General features: G+C 41.0%; 1 protein-coding gene and 1 long non-coding RNA gene across 3 annotated transcripts in view; one reads left to right on the forward strand and one right to left on the reverse strand.

Annotated features, from left to right (window-relative positions):
• The window catches only part of Mamdc2 (MAM domain containing 2), a 169842-nt gene that overhangs the window by 113728 nt on the left and 40848 nt on the right, over positions 1-15266 (forward strand). The window lies entirely within an intron of this gene.
• Positions 2768-15266, reverse strand: part of LOC107977240 — a 62486-nt gene continuing 49987 nt past the window's right edge. For both annotated transcript variants that reach the window (XR_003483537.2, XR_003483538.2), the window contains exon 3: positions 2768-3929. This is a non-coding gene — a long non-coding RNA (uncharacterized LOC107977240). The remainder of the gene's footprint in view (positions 3930-15266) is intronic.

The following is a 15266-nucleotide window of genomic DNA, read 5'->3' on the forward strand; positions in this document are numbered from 1 at the left end:
GGAAGGGGGGGAGGAGGAAGGGAGGGAGGGAGGGAGGGAGAGAGAGAGGGAGGGAGAGAGGGAGGGAGGGAGGAGGGAGGAGGGAGGAGGGAGGAGGGAGGGAGGGAGGGGGAAGGAGGGAGGGAGGGAGGGGGGAAGGAGGGAACACTTTGCTCCAAAATGGTTTTACTAAAAGCAAACTGTGAGGAAAGACTCCAGAATGAGACCAGAAATTTCATAATGATGGTACCCAAACATTAGCCTTCCAGCCTTCAAATTCTACAGTTAACATATGTTTGGTCACTGTCACACCATGGAGGGTAGATTCTGAGTAAATTCTTGCCGGCAACTACTTTTAGCAAAGATGCTTCAATAGCCTTTTAATTAAAATCACTGGCTGTAGGGAGACTCACTACTTTGTTAATTAAGTATTTATTGGAGGGGGAAGTAATGAGTCTAATAAATGAGAGGATGGCAAAACACTATTTCTTCCAGGACTGGGTTAATGATCAGCTTAGCAATCATCAAAATAAGCAAACCATTCTAAATCTACATCCTTACTCTGCTGTAAGACTAAAAGTCAAACATTGAAAGCCACATGCTTTTACGAGGAAGGCCCCATCCAACCAAATATAGTTTCCCCAGTGGGTTAAAAAGACAAAAACAAAAGCTAAACGCTATGTCAGTCCTTAGCTATGCACCATGAAGTGCACACAACTCATTAGATGTTCCAATGAACAAGGGCTCTGTGGTCAAACGATTCAGTAAATTCCTGCCAATGTCATACTAAAGAATCCTGTTTAACTGTGTTTAAGGTGCCAACTTCCTCAAAGCATGTGACTTGGAGCCTTTTTATTATATAGTTTCTATTAGTACTATACCATTCTAAGAACATGTAACCTACTTACTGAAATTGTCAACTTAGCTGCCCACATGCTTCAACAAGGCTACGAGCTTCTAGAGATCAGGGAGCTGTTTATCATGTATCTCATTGGTTTTTTACCTCTAATGCTGACACAATTTCTGGAACAGAATAGGTACTCAGTAGACAGGGGGGGGTACTGCCAATGAATGTGTATTAACAGCAAGGAAGAAACACCCTTCTGTGAAAAGAAGAGGGGAGACTAATTACCCCCTATTGAACCTGACCAGACTGGTTTGGCTCAGTTTCAGAGGTCATAACTGGTCAACTGGCTCCATTGTTTCTGTGTCTGTGGTGAGACAGAACATCGTGGTAAAGAGCATGTAGGAGTCTGCTCACCTCATGGAAGCCAGAAAGCAGTTACAAGGAATTGGAGCCAAGAGGTGCACTTCAAAGACACATCCCTGGTGGTAAAGCTCCTCATCTCCCCTAGTTCTATAACCTCCCAACAGACTGTCTGAACTTTCGTTAACAGATCAACCCATTTGTGGAGCCAACTCCTCACAACCCTGTCCCTTCACAAAAGCTCCACCTCTACATGCTGCTTTTATCACAGACCAAGGCTGCATTTCAGGAGAACTACAGAGTGAATTGTTAAAACTCCAAAGACCCTGAGAGAGTGAATATAATGACAATATTGTACACACACACACACACACACACACACACACACACACACACACACTGTGCAGAATTTCACTTTTTTAAAATGGTTTTTAATTACTGAAACCAAGAGCTATGAATCCTCCCTTTGAAACAAATCTATTCTAACATTGTTCCATTTTGCTCTTCTCAAGAACCTCTGTTGGGCTTCACCAGCGATCCCAATTCTGACCCCTCCTTTGCCCCCAGTGTTGCCTCCATTCTGCACTATGATCAGTAATCTGCTTGCTTCTACATTATACTCTCGCCAGCCCAACTCGCCCCATGGCTTTATCATCTGGGTATTTCTAATCTATGAGGACCCTCGGCTGCTGCTTTCTTTACTGTAGGCTTCTCAGTTCAGCTGGAGGAAACAGACTGCTCTGTCATCCCTTCTGTGATGCTGGAAAAGCCTCTGTGCACCTATCTCAGTGAATTACTTTCTTGTCCCACTGTAGCTGTTCCCATCCATTTCCCATCTTCATTAACAGACTTGCAACTTGAGCCTCCCTGTTTCCTTCTTAGGATGTGATCTCATGGCTTCCTTTCCTAAAATGATGAAGGTATCTGGCCATTTTGGTTCTGTTCCTCTCTGAATCCTTTCCTGTCATCTTCATCTCCTGGTCAGTCTGGTCAAGGAAGTATTGTCCTTGTTTTTAATGTAAATGAGCCCATACATCTCGACTTCTGATGTCACTCCCGCATCTTCCGAGGTTGGATTTCGTAAACCCTCCCATCTCCGTTTGTATACACACTGGCGAAGAATGCTGACTCCTGCATTCTACACAGAGGAACAAGCCATCATCTCAGTGCATTTAAGCTACCCTGTAATTGTTTGTTTTGTTTTTACCTTTTGCTCTTTGGGGCTTGAGGAGGGGGACACACAGCTCCCAAATAAATCACATGGAATCTTACTCTTTCTTATGAATGTGTGGCCTTAGCTTGGCTTGTTTCTAGCCAGTTTTTCTTAAATTGTCCAGTCTATCTTTTGCCTCTGGGATTTTATCTTTCTCTATTTCTGCATATCTTTCTGTACTTCTTTCTCCATGGCTTGCTGTGTAGCTGGGTGGCTGGCCCCTGGATCCTTTCCTCCCAGAGTTTTCCTCCAGCCCCCCCATCCTTTCTCCTGCCTTGCTATTGGTCATTCAGCTCTTTATTAGACCAATCAGGTGTTTTAGACAGGCAAAGTAACACAGCTTCACAGAGTTAAACAAATGCAACATAAAAGAATGCAACACATCTTTGCATCATTAAAGCAAATGTTCCACAGCATAAACAAATGTAACACATCTTAAATAATATTCTGAAACACCACCCCTCATCCTCTTGCTTCAGAATCCACACTTCATGAAGGAAGCATTTGTTGCCAGTCACTGTCAATGCCGAAGCCCATTTCTCACTCCACACACCTTCACCCTCTGTCTTCTTTCTCCGGTGTTCCTTCAAAGGGTCTCAGCAGCAGACAGTATGACTCATTGATGCTTCTGCAGGGATCTTTACACTTGGGGGGAAATCCTATCCTTCTCCCAAATGCCTCTCCCTCTGAAGCTTGTGCTCACTTGTTGGAGTGAAATTTGTATAGTGAAAGAGCAGTGGGTCAAGGATTTGAAGACCTTGTCTTCAGAGCTCGTCTCTTGCATTAACTATGTAGCTCAGAATGCCACGTCTTCTCTATTTGAAATGAGCACATGCACTCAGATGACCTTTAAGTCTCTGCTTATTATATTTTTAGGTATCTTAGTGGCAGGAACTGTTTTATTCTTGTGCAAAATGTATTTTTTGCAGATGCTTTCCTCTACTTATTTCCCCTTACAAGAATCTCTTTCCTTCAGAGGGGAAAAAAAAATGCTGAAATTCAAGTGATTCGGATTTCCACCTTAAATTCCTCATCTTAATTGTGCCCTTAAATAATACCAAAGTAAACAACTGTAAACTGTCTAGCGCTCTGAAATTTTTCAACTGTTTATTTTATTTTGTGTAAGTGTTCTGTTTGCATGTGTGTGCAACATGTATATTCCTAATATATTTAATATAAATTTATTCTAATAAACTGGTAAATGTAAGCTAAGCAATATTAAAGGGGATATCTACAATGAAATCAGAAAAAATACAATTGAAAATATACATCTAACCTTATTTGTCATTAAAGACATTTTAAAATAATAACATTCACTATCAACTGAATATATGTTTTAAAATATAGTACCCTAAAGTGTGATGTGTGTCTTAGTAGCTCTGTTTATATTTTATTCTGTTTGTAGTATTTGGTTTTTTAATTAGAATAAACAAACCTTTGCTTTAGAAAAAGATATAGAGGGCAGGATGTAATTCAATGGTTAGGATGCTTTCTTGACAGGCATAGAACCCCGAGTTTGAGCTTCAGCACCTCAAAAAAAAGAAAAGAAGTGAAATGTCTATGAATTTATTCATGTATTAAAAAGTAAATCTTTTACTTTAGATCCCCAAATATATTAACATGTATATATAAACATGATTTATTTTAATTAATATATGCATTATATGATATACATTCATGCATATGTAAATTTTGTATGTGCGTACATATGCATATTAATTGTGTGTATATAAACATATGTGTATGCATCTGTGTATAAACATGATCCTGGAAAGGTGACTGTCTTAGGATTACTATCACTGTGATGAAACACCATGACGGGGAAAAAAAAAGTTGGGGCGGAAAGAGTTTATTTGCCTTATCACAATTCATCGTCACAGGAAGTCAGGGCAGGAACTTAAACAGCACAGGAACCTGAAAGCAGGGACTGATGCAGAGGCTGTGGAGGGGTGCTGCTTACTGGCTTGCTCCCCAAGGCTTGTTCAGCCTTGTTTTCTTATAAAAAACCCAGGACCACCAGCTCATGGGTGGGCCCCACCCATAATGGGCAGGGATCTCCCCTATCAATCACTAAGAAAACAATATGGCTTGCCTGCAGCCACAGCTTAGGGAGACATTTTCTCAATTGAGATTCTCTCTTCTCAGATGACTGCAGCTTATATCACATTGACATAGAACTGCCCAGTACAGTAAGGATGCAAGGAAATCATTCTCATGTGCTTTTTTAAAAATAGTTTTATTTACTTTATTATTATTATTATTGAGGAGCATATGGTATATGTATTCATGCATGTACCATGAAGGATATGTGGAGGCCTGAGAACAGCCTTGTAGAACCAGTGCTCTTCCTCAACTTTATGTGTATAGAATGCAGATCATCAAGCCTGCATTGTCAGGTAGGTAGCACTGCTACCATTGAGACAAACCGGGGATAAATGAGTACAATTTTGCAATCACTATTTAACTATATTTATAAAAAGGAAAAACATCAAAACATGTATACCTTTGGTACAATGACTATATTTCTAGGGATTTATCACAAAGAGATAATTATTGAGTCAAGCAAGATAGTACATGCCTGTAATACCAGATGCCTATGTTTGAGTTCAGGTTCAGCAACTTAGTAAAAACCTATAGTGGAAGCCAAGTGGAAATATAAGGGTATTTAACAGGGAAAAGCCTTAATTACAGAGCAACCTGGCAGTGGTCTGGACGCAAGCCCAAAAGTGAAACCGAAAGAGAGACGCAGTCCCCTTCAAGTCTCACTCTACCTCATTCTGACCACGCCCTAAGTAGGTGTGGCTATAGCTTCCCCTACAAAAACCTATCCTAAAAAATTAAAAATAAAGCCAAGTGGTGGTGGCATACGCCTCTAATTCCCAGCATTTAGGTGGCAGAGACAGGCAGATCTCTGTGAGGTTGAGGCCAGCCTGGTCTACAGAGCTAGTTCCAGGACAGGCAGGCCTACACAAAGAAACCCTGTCTCGAAAAACAAAACAAAACAAAACAAAACAAAAAAGTGTAGCCCTGTGGTAGAGCATGTACCTAGCATTAGCAAAGTGTGCCCTGAGTTAGATTTCAGTGTTCCCTCAAAAGAATGGAAGAGATGGGGAGATGGGTGGAAAGGGGACGGAAGAGGGAAAGAGTCAGAGAGAGAGGGGAGGAAGGGAGGGAGGAAGAGAGAGAATAGATTTATCTCCAGACGTTTGTTCCAGTAGTCTTGTAAAACTGAGAAATGGAAAGTACCTGGCTAAATAAATTGTGGCATAGATACAGAGGAGTCAGTATTATGTGAGCTATAGCCCTGGCTGTTATCAAAAATCTTTACGCCAAAAGCCCTACCACCACATGTGCATTTTACGCCAGCCACCCGCCCGAGTTAGAGCCCAAATGAATACATAGAAAGATTTGTATTAGGTTCAAAGCTGTTTGGCCAATGACTAGGATTCTCATCTGCTAGCTCAGTCTTAATTATCATAAATCTGTATATTTTATAAGGCTTATCTTATCGGATGCCTTATTGGCGTCATTCCTTGCCAGTGGATCACATTGCTCTGCTGGAGGAAGAGCGGAGGGGGAAAAGGGAACACTTCCTGTTTCCTTTGCTTAAATATGAGTCTCCTTGCCATGTCACTTCCTGCCTGGATCACCACTTCTCTACTACATTTCCTCGAATCCTCTTTGACTCCTAGTCCTGTCTAACTTGCTGTCTCATTGGCCAAACAAGTACTTTATTTAATAATCAACAAGATAAACATACAAAGAAGTACATTCCCCATCACATGGCTCTCTAGTCAACTTGAATATATTTGCCTTGGGAATCCCTGCTCCTCTGGATAACATTGCCTCTGTGTCTCAGGTCTGAGTTGAGCAAAGCGAGTATTACTATTTGTGTACCTGCAGGGGACTCCCTAAGTGTTCGCTGTCTTATCCCGACCATGAGCTACTCCTTTGGAACAGAGTGAACCCTTGAGAATCAGGAGAGCCTGGAAAGTCTTCCTTTTTCTGCTCTTTAGTGATTGCATTCTGAATGTCTTCTAGTAGGTCAGACATTTTTATGTCTCTTTTTGAGTGAGCTGCAACAATAACTCCATGTTAAGGTGTCTGCTCGTGAACATGACACAGCAACCATTGCACTACATTTCATCAGTCAGGAAAGTGTTTGGACAAGGACCTTTGAGGGAAGTGGGCCGAAAATAAGTCATATTATATGTCCACAGAAACAGTGTGTTTTTATTTTATTGTAATGTTAGACCCCCGGAAAACTCAGGTATCCGGGGTCCCAGGCCACGTTCGCGGTCACCCCAATCACCAGGCGGATTCGAGAGCTTGATGCAAACTGCACGAGGCTTTATTGTAATTTAATGAGCTAACCCCATGTTAGCTCGGGTCTTTCACCCACCCGCCATGGCAGATGGCTCGCAAAAGACGGCTCCTAGGGCCTCCCAAGAGATCTTATAGGACAGCGTAAGGGGAGTGTCTAGGGGTACAAACAGGCTCAGGATTGGTGTGCCTCCAGGCTTGGAGGGCTTGCCCTGTGTTGATTGGTCAACTGGTTGTTATGGCCCATAGGCCCTCCCAGGGTGGTTGCTATACTTTGTGCGTCATTGCTGTGCGCTTGTCCGTAAAGCACACCCAGGGTCGTAAAGCATAGCGCCACCAGCTAACTTCTGATTGGTTCCTTGTCATGAGGCAGGCATCTGACTTTCTAGTGTCTAGGACAAGGTCATAGAAGTTTTTGGCCGTTATGGCTGCAAAAAGGGAAGCTGGTCCCTTCAGTAATTACTAGTGTGTAGTAATTAATGTGTATTTCCACATAGACACAATTGTTTTTCACACAAAATCACGAATAACACAGAAGCGGAGCTATACTGGGCTTCCAGTCTCACAGTTTTATGCAGGTCATGTTGCAGAGACGCTGTGGCAGTCGGACTTGAACACAGCATGGTGGTTTCCCGCCTCTGTACACAGAGGCCACTTCTCTAAGTCACAGAGCATGCTGCATGACAGATTTAGCTTTTACTCACTCAGGCAAAAAAGGTTTATGGACAGTGTGCTACAAGCTACTTTATGGTGGCCTAGATAAGAGCTAAAGTGATGAGCACAGCTCCCAGAGCTGGCAGTAAACATACCACCGCCATTTTAGAAAGCTGAACTGATGTAGCCAGGCAGCCAGCTGTTTCTGTCATTTCTCAGTTTTTGGAAGTCGCTTGCTTGCACTTCCTGCTTACTCAGTTAATATTATTTTCTTCTTGAGTCTCTGAGGGAGCTGAAGACTAGATAGTATAGTTATAGTTTTCTTATTTACCAGAATCAGCAAAGAAACTTACTAAAGATGTGTTAAATGTAATAGGTTTGAAAGATATTAAAAGGTAATTTGATAATGCCAATTAGAATAGAAAGTAAATTAGATACAAGACTTTGGACTCATCAAGAAAGAATAGATAATGGAGAATTTTCCCTGAATTTGTCTAAAGCTAATGAACTAGACATTATTAATGTACTTACTGCCTATATATATTATATATACTTATTGTATTTATTGTATATAGTTTATCCTATATTAGTTACAACCTTTTTAAATTTTAGACAAAAAAAGGGGTGGGGGTTGTGGTGATATACGGCTTGTACAAATAAAGCCCGTCTGAAGGTCAGAGAATGGAGCTTGCCACTAGCTAACCATAGAGGTCTGGAGGTCTGTACGGATAGATGGGAAGTGAGCTAGTTGGGTGGAAACAGGATATAAGCAGAGCGAAGCAGGAGATCACTGTCCTGTTTGCTGAGATGCTAAGGAGGTAAGGTATGGCTGTGGCTTGCTCTTTCTCTCTGATCTCTCAGCATTTTCCTCAATATCTGACTTCAGGTTTTTATTACTTAGACCAATTAGGAACTCCATTACAGATAACCTGGAGGTCCCTAAAAAGTCACCAAGTGACTAGCTGTCCCCCTGAGGGGTATATAAAGCAGGAAAGCCAAGGATGAGGGCATGGCTCAGTAAAGTCCTTGCCATGAAAACATAATGACCTGAGTTGAGATCTCCAACACCCACAGAAAAGCTGGGCATGGTATCACATCTCTGGAAGACAAGCACTTGAGGAGGTAGAGACAGGAAGATCCCCAGAGCTCACTGGACAGCCAGTCTAGCCAATTGTTGAGCTCCAGGTTCGGTGAGAGACCATGTCATGAAGAGCAACAGAGAAAGATATTATTATATTAACCTCTGGCCGCTAGGTGCACACACATACACAAACATGTATATGCACACATATACACATGCATGTATATACACACAAAGCAGGATAAATCCACACCTATCTTCCATCAGTGACAAAGGGGTTATGATATCATTATAGATAACATCCTCATTATTAGGATATGAAATTAGATTCTGAAATACCTAACCCTAACTTTTCTTTGTCTAATATACTTTGAGAGATCTCACATTCATTTTCTCACATTAGGGTATTGTGTAAAACTGGCCATCTGTGTCCCCAGTGAAAAGGATATAACGTTGGTTTCAGGCTTTGCTCTCAACATAGAGGAAGTATAAAGGGGATATGATGGCGGGGTTGTAGGATGATGGAGCAGAGATTTGGGAATTCTTTCCTAAAGCCGTAATGGAAAGATAGAGTGGAAAGGTAATGGTACCAAGTGAGGGAGAAAAGAGCATCCTGGTGAGGAGGAGCTGCTATGAAGCCAGAAGAGGTTACAGCTGGATCCCCATTCTGTATCAGCCATCAGTGCACTCCAGTGCTCAGTGACAGGGCAAGCATGGAAACATGTTACCTCTACTTTCTTTCCCTATTACAACCTCCTGTTAGAGAGTTAAGGTCAGCAAGAGAGTGGTAAAGCAAATGTAAGCTCCAATCCAAGTTTTGTGTGGCACGGGCACCTTCAGAAACAAAGACTCTGGGATCCAGGAATATGCTCTCTGTGCTGTATGAAAATACTATTGGCTAAAAAGAATGTACTAATGACAACAGGTAGGGGGCAGGAAGAGAATCTTGACACTTGCAGTCCCCTCTTTGGGTCCCAAGCACAGTCAGGACCTCTTCTGAAGTGTGTGTGTGGGGGGGGGGGGGTTATATAACTTATAAGGTAGGTCAGAGAAGTTCTGCATGGCCATCTACAGCAGCAAAACAGTAAAGATTAGGGTAATGTTTCTATGTTTTATGATGAGATTTACAGGGAAGGGGGATTCTAGCTTTTATCACTTCCCTTAGAGAAAATAAATTCTAGTCTCTACAGACTGTTTTTGGGAGGACCTGGAGACAAAGGTATAAAGGGGGCACCAGCAGCTGTCTAGAGGGTTGCTGAGTTCATTCCCTAAAAGAAACAAAGAACTGAGCCCACAGGAAAGAGAGAAGACCAAGCTGCAGGGAAAGGGAAAGTAACAGCTACATCCATTCCTGAAGCTGGAAGTCCTTTAAATGGTAGATGGCTCAGGTACTTTGTTTATGAGACCTCTGGGTCCTCCCTTTCCACTTCTGATCCTGTTTAAATGTCAGCCCCATGCCTTCCCATCTTTCTCCTTATAAGGTTTTCTGGGAACAATAAACAGCTGTATTAGGAAGCCCGTTTTCCTTTCCTAGTCTACCTACTTCACTCTAATTCTCCTTCAGAGGAGCAAGAAAGTTTGCTTCCGAAGCCCTGCCAATGTCCTTGAGTTCAAGGTAGCTGGGACAGTAAAGCAGGGTACTTTCAGAGCCCCGACTCTGAAGACTCTTAGATGTAAGACGGAAGTACCTGGTATAAAGTCAGGTCTAGCATTCTTTAAATTCTAAGATCAAGTATTTCAGAACCATAGTTTTCATTTTATTTCCCTTTTATTAAAAATAGATATTTTTTCTCAAATCATTTATCCTGATTACGGTTTCCCCTCCCTCTACTCCTCCCAGTTCTTCCTCACTTCCTCTCCTGTGTGGATCCACTCCCTTTCTGTCTCTCATTAGAAACAAACAGGTTTCTAAGGGATAATAATTACTATAGTATAATATGATAAAACAAAAAACTAGCACATTGTAATTAAATAAAACAAATAATCAGAAGGAAAGGAGCCCAAGAAAAGACACAGAATCAGAGACCCACTTGTTCACACTGAGGAATCCCATAGAAACACTAAACTGGACACCATGACACATATGCAAAGGGCCTGGTGCAGACCGTGCTGGCCCTGTGCATACTGCCTCAGTCTCTGTGAGCTCATATTGATTTAGAAGGTCTTGTTTTCTTAGTATTCTTCATCCCCTCTGTCTCTTACACTCTTTCTGCCTCTGCTTCTGCGGTGTGGTGTGGGGTGGGTGTGTGGGGAAGGGGTTGTCCTTGAGCCCTGGTGAGAGAGATTTGATGGAAACATCCTGTTTAGGGCTGAATGAGTAGCAGTATTTTTAAGTACTAAAGGCAGGAAGGACAAGATGAGCAGGGTGATATAGTTTTCCCCATCATGGACCAGGCAAGAATCTGGTGTTTTGTGCTTGAATATGCAGCTTGCAGTTGTGTGGATTCAGACCGGTGCTGCCCTTGTCTTGCTCTAAAACTGATAGATTCTGAGGTCTCTTCTGTCCTTCCCCTACTTTCCAGTGGCAGGAAGATCCAAAATTGATGCAGGGTTTTTAAGTCAGTGAATTTTGAGATTTGAATGTTCACCACCCAAAGAGCAATGAAAAAAAAAATTGGCCATGGCCTGTATTCTATCCTAGCATGTCCTCTACCTCAAACGGAAGGCATGTATAAACAAAGAGCATTTTGCACTGGGAAAATCTGGAAGCTGATCAAACTTTGTTGCTTGTCAAAGCTAGAAGTTGAATTAAATCATATGAGTCTTTACAAAAAGAAAAAAACAGATGGGTCTTTTTGGGTCTTTAAAGAAGAAAGCATTGGTCAGCAAAAGACTTATTTAAAAACACATGGTCCTTTTGTGGTTTGTGAGACATGCAAACCAAATATAGCATCTGCAAGAGGCATGCTGTTATGGTTAGCAACAATTTCCTAAAATATAGCCAGGAGCTAAGAATGCTTAAATCTCACACTTTTCCAGGTACTACTCCTCTTAGCTTGTCCTTAGAAACTTGCAGAAATTCCTTCATTTCTGCCAAGTATCTCCATTTTGAAATTCGTGTTGTTTTGTGTGTGTGTGTGTGTGTGTGTGTGTGTGTGTGTGTGTGTGTGTGTGTGTGTGTGTGTGCTTTTGGAGTTTTAAGACTCAAACACACTAGGTGACTGTCAATCATTTAAATGAGTGAAATGACGTTAGATGTCCATACTATGCTTGTGTCCACAGCATCTTAATGAAGGGTTCTAGAATATCACTAAGTATATTATAGTAATTTTGTGAATAATTCCACCAACTCTGTAGCCACCACTCCCAAGTATATCTGTGCAAATGGTCTCAAAGGGTTTTAACATCACAAGAAGAAATGTTCAGTTTAACTTGGGAGCTGAGGTTGAGGCCCATTATTGATAACTAGAAATAACTGGGGTCCTTTGATGGACATGGTTTATTTATGGTTTTACTGGCAGAGGATTGAGATGTTTTGATCTGAAGATCATTTATGGAGGCTGTCCTTCACATTCTAAATATAGGCCTAACTGGGGCTTTCCATTGCTAAAGTCAGTGTTTCCTCCACCACTCAACAACTCACCAGGCCACAACTCAAACAGGCCACAGAAATGTCTTTAGAAATGACCATGCAGTTTGGCCAGGTTAGCCCTTTAGTACAGACAATCCTTGTTAATGGTTCAGCAAAGACCATATTTTATTATGTTCTACAGCTTTTTACAAAGCCTGAGCTCCTTCACCTTGCAGATCCTTTCATTGTGTTGACTAGCATTTTCATTTTGGCACCTCTAAAGTGAAAATTGGTAAATTTTTCTGAAACAACCTGATGTGGTTTGGCTAAATGAATTCCTGATAAACTATTTCTCTAGGTTGTCCCCATACCCGCCCCCAGCTACTCTTACCAAGAACTTACCAAGACTTCCACTCTCTTAGGGACAGTCTGGCTCCTTTGACTAACAGAGCATGAGCAGGTTTTCACACAGACCCTCTCTTCATCCTCCCCTCTAAAATCAGCCACATGCCTTGCTTGCTCAATTCCCCCCTAAGTTCTTCTGCTCACTATTAGTATCTTGTTTCTAGAGAGCAGAACATTGTTTTTTTTTTTTTCAAAATGAGAAAAAGATGAAAACATAGAGGTAATGCCCTCACTGAGCATCCATGTAAATATAGATTAGTGCTCAGAAGGCTGAATGACTGGTGGTGATTTTGATTCTTTTCCTTTACTCTCTGGAGAAGACCAGTTTCATCAGCTAATTCTTTGGGAAATGAGGCAAAAGAGAAACAGTAAAAAGCAGACTGGCTACTGCCAGGGCAGATGACCTCTCCATGAGCTGTAGAAGCCAAGGATTCTGTGAGCCATGATACAGGACCCAGAGCACCTGCAACCAAGAGTCATCTGGCTTTAAAACATCAGTAGCACTAAGACTGAAACACCCTATTGTGTGAAGGAGGAGGTCAGTTTGGAGGTCTGGACAATTTATGGGGCCACTGGTAGTGGATCAGTATTTACCCTAGATACAAATGGACTTTGGGAGACCTCTCCACATAGAAGGATACTCTCTTAGCCTAGACACACTGGGGAAGGTCTAGGCCCTGCTCCAAATGATATGACAGACTTTTAAGACTCCCCCATGGAAGGCTTCACCCTCCCTGGGGAGCAGAAAGGGGTTGAAATAGATGGGGGGCAGGGGAGGAGGGGAGGTAGAGGGAACTGAGATTGACATGTAAAAGAAGCTTGTTTCTAATTTAAATAAAAAATAAAAATAAGCTAAATTGCTAAAGAGTTGTTCATAAACTTTTATTTAAATGATAAAAAAGAAACACCCTGTTGTGAATAAAAGAATAAATGTGGTATTTTTTTCCTTAGCACAATGAAGACTAAGTTAAATGGTAATATCTGTTGCTACTTAACTATATTGTTTGCAAGAATTGTGTAGCTCTCTATTTGCTATGTATTTGTTTCCAAAGTTGGTCTAGAGAAGTTTCCTCAATGATGACTATTCTCCGTCAAGACAAACACTCTCAAGCATTAGTGAAAGCCAAGAGCAGAAACCATAAGGCACTGAAGCACACTGATTTAATGAGTATAACTAGTCCCGACTTCTGAGCTCTACTGCAGAGCCCAGAATGCCTGTTAAGAGATACCATCCAACTTCATGCCTAGGAAACACCGTTCTTTATCTTTCTCCTTCTTCAATACATTTTAATATACACTTGAGGTAAGGTTTATTTCCCACTTTTTAGAGATAGTTCACTGTCTTTGAAATATTACCAAAATTGATATAAACATTGGGATTTTAAATCTATAAATAAGAGACTAATTCTCTCATGAACTTAGATTATGCCTGCTCCTTTGACAGTCTCATCTCAACCCATATGGAAAGGGTTTTTAGTGTCTATTCATTGTACAAAATCATGGGTTATGTTTTTGTTTTGTTTTGTTGTTTTTCAAGACAGGGTTTCTCTGTGTAACAGCCGTAACTATCCTGGAACTTGGTCTGTAGATCACTGGCCTCAAACTCACAAAGATCCACCTTCCAAGTGAGGATATTGTACTTTTATTCATATATAAAATGTACTTTGATCATAAGCCCCGATTATCCTCTCTTCTCATTCCTACTCATCCCCTTTCCTCTTTCCAGGTAGTCCCCCTTTTATTTTCATGGCTCACAAATGTATTTTTTGTATGTAAGAGGAAATGTGTGGTATTTATCTCTCTGAGTCTGACATGTTTCACTTACATGACAGTCTCCAGTTCCACCCATTTTCCAGCAAATATCACAGTTACATTCTTCTTTATAGCTAAATAAATTCCATTGTGTATATATTCATTATTTATTGTGAGTTGGACACTTAGGCTGAGTCTATAAATTTGGTTATTGTAAATAATACTGTAAGAAACATGGGCTCATCCCTATGCACAGATAGAGTTCTTAAGAGGCAGTAGCAGTTTAACTTTTCTTTTGTCCTTGACAAAGTCAATACAGGGTAAGTCAGCCACTCCTAAAGTCACTAACTGCCTGAAAATAAATTCTCTATATTAAGTAGCCTACAAGAGCCATAGTGCTTAGTGTTATCAATGCTTAGGTGGAGAATGCCAGCTGCTAGACTGAACAAGATGATCTTGTTATACTTCTTTCATTTTTTTGGAATGCTAACAGAGAACTGTCAAACAAATGTGAGGTTTGAGGACTTAACTTGAATCTAGTCAGGAGATGATGTGTTTGGGAGGCTGTGGTCAGACAGAATGACATGAGGGCTGGCTAGTATTCTACATGTGGAAGAGTCTGAAGTAGAGACAGCCTGGTGCTGTTCCAAACACCTTTAGCATTTTGTTCAACATAATTGGTATGGCAAAAAGGAGCCAAGAAGTCCATTCAATGTTACTTTTTGCAATTAAGAAATTCTATGTATCTGTTGGTTCAATTCAGTTATGCACTTGGCTTCATTTCGCTACAGTATTGAGTACTTTGGCATGTGGTTAATGAGATGGAATAGCTTTAATTTGGATAGATGTTGTGCCTATGGGCTGTCATAATAAATAACATAATATTCTAGAATAAACATTTACTCATTATTCTACTTTTGTCTCTATCTTTTGCTGGGAATTGAACCCAGGGTCCTGCACATGCTAGACAAGCCCTTGGCCATTGAGCTACATCAAAAACATTACTCTACATTTCTGTTATAGATATCCTGATTCTTTTTTCAACAGTAAACTGTGAAATAACCATAGTTTTATGAGTCTAACATAATAATTATATAGTAAGTTTTTTAGGCCTCTTCTATTATTTTAGAAGAATTGGAGA

The sequence above is a fragment of the Cricetulus griseus genome, chromosome 3, assembly GCF_003668045.3.
Source record: "Cricetulus griseus strain 17A/GY chromosome 3, alternate assembly CriGri-PICRH-1.0, whole genome shotgun sequence".
Lineage (NCBI taxonomy): Eukaryota > Metazoa > Chordata > Mammalia > Rodentia > Cricetidae > Cricetulus > Cricetulus griseus.